The following is a 4925-nucleotide window of genomic DNA, read 5'->3' on the forward strand; positions in this document are numbered from 1 at the left end:
GTAGCTGATGTGGTCCTCACACGGTCTCAAGGGATGAGAGGTTTATGAGCCAAACCTGGGTCACTCCCTTGTCACCACAGAAGAAAGTGAGCACTGTGGTCTCCAATTTAGGAGTTTTTATGGCTCTGTTTGTGGTTCAGGGGCTGAATCATCACCACCAAGGGCCCCACTAGCTCAGCTACCTGTGATCAAATCTATAACCCTTGGTAAAAAGAGCTGCATCAGACTTAGTTGCTACCTCTCAGCTAATGGCAGTAGGCAGAATGTTTTTCAAATGCTCTCTCTACTCACTTCTCTCTATAAAATAAAGCATGACATTCCCTTTAGATCCATGTTTTCTCATTCTTAGGAAAAACTAATAAAAGAATAATTAAAAATTTGCATAAGTTAAAAAAGCACATGTATAAGAAGTGCCTTCTCAGAGACAATATCAAGTGAGTCTTCTTTTACTTAAATTCCAACTATGGGAGAAGATGTAAAGAAATTGATTATTACCCACAATATTTTATACAGATGAAAACATCAAGCCAGGGTTGAGGGTGGTTTATTGGAAGGAGCTATTTTCCTTAGTCCCTTTGCTGTTACTTGCTAGTCATGTGACATAAGAGATTACTTGCAACGTCTGGATAATAAGTGGTCCCTCCATAAAATGGAGTTAGCCCATCTTATTATGTCTTGATTATTTTAAGATGTAAACATTATATCATTCTTTTTTTTTTCATGGTTACAAAAAGTTGTAGATATTTAATGAATATAACTTGATGTGCTCAGAAATAAGCATACATCCCTGAAATCATCATATTATCAATGCCATAAACTTATCCATCACCTCCAAAAATTTCTTCCTGCCCACTTTTTTTGCTCACTATGTGGCCACAACACTTAACATAAGATCTACTTGCTTAGTGAAGTTTAAGTGTACAGTACAGCCCTAAGTTGTTCAATAGATCTCCAGAACTTGTTTAGTTTCCATAACTGAAACTTTGTACCATTTGACCAACACCTCCCCACTTCCTCCTCCCCCCAGGCCCTTGTAAACACTATTCTACTCTCTGCTTCTATGAATTCGATTATTTTAGATTTCATATATAAGTGAGGTCATATAGAATTTCTTCTTCTATCTGGTTTATGCAACTTAATATAATGTCTTCCAGATCCTGCATATTGTCATAAATGGTAACTTCTTCTTTTGTAAGGCTGAATAATATTCCATTATATGTATATACCACATTTCTTTATCTGTTTGTCTGTTGATGTATATTTAGATTGATTCCATATCTTGGCTATTGTGAATAATGATGCAATAAACAATGGGACTGCAGATATCTCTTCAAAATCCAGATTTCAATTTCTTTGGATATATATTCAGAAGTAGTAACACTAGAGTAAATGGTAATTCTATTTTCATCTTTTTGAGGGAATTCCATATATTTTTAATAGTGCTGCAGAAATTTATATGTCCACCAACGGTGCACAGGATTTTCTTTTCTCCACATCCCAGCTAATGCTTATTATCGCTTGTCTTTTTTATAATAGTCATTCTAGCAGGTTTTTTTTTTTTTTATTCTATTGACAATGGCCATCATAACAGGTATGAGGTGATATCTCATTATGGTTTTGATTTGCAGTTCCGTGATGATTAGTGATGTTAAGCACCTTTTTATATACTTGTTGGCTATCTGTTTGCTCTCTTTGGGAAATGTCTATTCAGGTTCTTTGCCCATTTTTTAAATTGGGTTACTTGATTTTTGCTATTGAGTTATGGGAGTTCCTTATATATTTTGGATATTAACCCCTTACCAGATATATATTATACAAATATTTTCTTTCATTCCACAGGCTGCCCTTTCATTTTGTGAGCTGTTTCCTTTACTGTGCAAAAGCTTTTTAGTTTGATGTCACAAAGTTGTCTGGTTTTGCTTGTGTTGCTTGTGCTTTTGGTGTCACATCCAAGAAATCATTGCCCAGTTCATTGTCTAGAAGTTTTTCCCCTATGTTTTCTTATAAGAGTTTTATTATTTTATGTTTTATTTTTAATTGTTTAATCCATTTTGAGTGCTTTTTTTTATATGGTGTGAGATAAAGGTCCAATTTTATTCTTTTGCATGTGGATACTTAATTTTTTCAACATTCTTTGTTGAAGAAACTGTCTTTATACCGTTGTGTATTCTTAGCACCCTTATCAAATATCAGTTCACCTTATATTTGTGTGTTTATTTCTAGGTTTTTATTCTGTTCCATTGCTCTATATGTTTGTATTTATGCCAGTAACATACAGTTTTGATTATTATGTCTTCATGATATGTTTTGAAATAAGGGCGATAACCCTCCAGATTTTTTCTTCTTGTTCAAAATTTATTTGCTATTCAGGAACTTTTGTGGTTCCAAATAAATTTTAGAATTCTTTTCTATTTCTGTAAAATATGCCAGTGAAATTTTGATAGAGATTGCATCAAATATATAGATTGCTTTGAGGAGTATGGACATTTTAACAATATTAATTTTTTCACTCCATGAACATAGCATGTCCTTACATTTATTTGTCTCTTTCTAAATTTCTTTTGTTGCTATTTTGTAGTTTTATTGTATAAAGTCTTTCACCTCTTTGGTTAAAATTATTTCTAATTTATTCTTTTTGATGCTATTGTACATGTAATTGTTTTCCTAAATTCCTTTTCAGATAGGCCATTGTTAGTGTGTACAAACACAACTGATTTTTATATGTTGATATTTTTACATCTTGCAAATTTACTGAATTTGCTTATTAGTTCTAACAGCTTTTTGTGGAGTGTTTAAGGTTTTCTACATATAAGATTGTGCCATCTGCAAAAGAGGCAGTTTTACTTTTTACTTTCCAATTAAGATGTCTTTTATTTCTTTTTCTTGCCTAATTGCTCTGGCTAGGACTTCCAAAACTATTTTAAATAGAAAATGTGAGAGTGGTCATCCTTGCCTTACTTTAGATCTTAGGGAGAAAGCTTTTCACTGTTGAGTATGATGTCAGCTACCAGCTTTTCATAAATGACTTTTATTGTGTAGAGGTAAGTTTCTTCTATACATAATTTGTTGAGAGTTTTTATAATGAAAGGATGTTGAACTTTGTCAAATGCTTTTATGTTTGGCATGTATTGATATGATCATGTGATTTTTATCCTTCATTCTGTTAATGTGGTGTATCACATTTATTGATTTACCTATGTTGAAACATGCTTGCATGCCAGGGATAAGTACTACTTGGTCATATTGTATGATTCTTTTAATGTGGTCTTGCATTTGGTTTGTTAGTATTTTGTTGAGAATTTTTGCTTTCCGGTTAATCAGGGATAGTGGCCTATAGTTTTCTTTACTTGTGGAGTCTTTGTCTTGCTTTGGTACCACGGTGATGCTGGCCTCAGAATGAGTTTGGAAGTCTTCTTGTTTTTCTTTTCTTTTTCTTTTTCTCTTCTTTCTTTTCTCTTCTTTCTTTTCTTTTCTTTTTTCTTTTTTTTTGGAAGAGTTTAAGAAGAATTGGGGTTAAATCTTCTTTAAATGTTTGGTAGAATTTACTCACGAAGCCATTTGGTTTTTGGCTGATTTTGGGGGAGTGTTTGATTGCTTCCCAATCTTGTTTGTTTTGGTCTGTTCAGGCTTCCTATTTCTTCTTGATCCAGTCTTTGTATGTCACATATTTTTAGGAACTTCTCCATTTCTTCTAAACTGTCCACTTTGTTGGCAAGTAATTGTTTATAATAGTTCCTTACGATTCTTTTTATTTCAATGGAGTCAGTTGGAATGTCTTCTGTTTCATTTCTAATTTTATTTATCTGCTTATTCTCTATTTTTTCTTTGGCTACTTACGGGTTTTAAAAATTTTTATAGATCTTTTCAAAAAAACCAACTTTCTGTTTTACAAAGTTTTAAAATTGTTTTTCTAGTCTTTATTTCTTGTATCTGCCCTAATCTTTGTGTGTGTGTGTGTGTGTGTGTGTGTGTGTGCATGAAATATTTAATAAAAAAACAAACAAAAATAAGAATGGTAGCTTTGTCCAGGTTGTAAAAGCTTTGCCATGATTATCTGGGGTGTGGTTCTAAGCTGCTTTAGTGGAACATATTCAAAGTGCTGTTCTCCCAGGCCAAAAGGCAGTACAGATGGGCTATACACCATGCCCCTGCACCTACTCTTCCAACAGCTAGGCTAGCAAGTTGTCAGTGCTGTGATCCAGGCCAAGCCAGGCATATCTGGGTGGCTTTTTCTCTGACCAGTAGAAATCACTTCCACCTTGTGGCATGTTCAGCAGCTGCAGCTGGGTCCTGTTTGTGTACCAGCTCTTGGTGAGACAGGGCTGGCTTATCAACAGGCTGCTGAGCCTTGATACTGATGTGAGTTGGTGGATTACAACAAGAAAGGGGCTCTAACACAGACACCAGCTGGGAGGGACAGCCCACCCCAGTCCCCACTCCTTGCCTAATTTTAGAATACCATGGGGAAAAGCTTTGATTAAAAAGTATGGAATGCTTCATATATTTGTATGTCATCCTTGCACAGGGACCGTGCTAATCTTCTCTATATGGTTCTAACTTTAGTATAAGTGCTACCAAAGCAAGTACCCTAATCTTTCTTATTGCCTTCTTTCTGCTAATTTTAGGTTTGGTTTGTTCTTTTTCTAGTTTCTCGTGGTATAAAGTTAGGGTGTTCATTTGTGATCTTTCTTCTTTTTTTACTGTAGGTGTTTATTGCTACACACTTCCCTCTTAGTGCTGTTTTTACTGCATCCCATATTTTTGTATGTTGTGTTTTTGTTTTAGTTTCTCTCAATATATTTTCTAACTTTGTTTTGATTCCTTATTTGGCCCACTATTTGTTTGAGTGTGTTGCTTAATTTCTATGTGTTTGTGAATTTTCCCATTTTATTTCTAAAATTGATTATTGATTTCAAGTTTCATTC

At 34.1% G+C, this 4925-nt stretch overlaps 1 non-coding gene across 1 annotated transcript; it reads right to left on the minus strand.

The window, feature by feature from the left end:
• Window positions 1-4480: 4480 nt before the first annotated feature.
• On the minus strand, window positions 4481-4587 carry LOC134366303 (U6 spliceosomal RNA). The gene has a single exon (XR_010022283.1). It is a non-coding gene; the product is annotated as a U6 spliceosomal RNA (small nuclear RNA).
• Window positions 4588-4925: the final 338 nt, after the last annotated feature.

This window comes from Cynocephalus volans, chromosome 17 (assembly GCF_027409185.1).
Source record: "Cynocephalus volans isolate mCynVol1 chromosome 17, mCynVol1.pri, whole genome shotgun sequence".
Taxonomy (NCBI): Eukaryota; Metazoa; Chordata; class Mammalia; order Dermoptera; family Cynocephalidae; genus Cynocephalus; species Cynocephalus volans.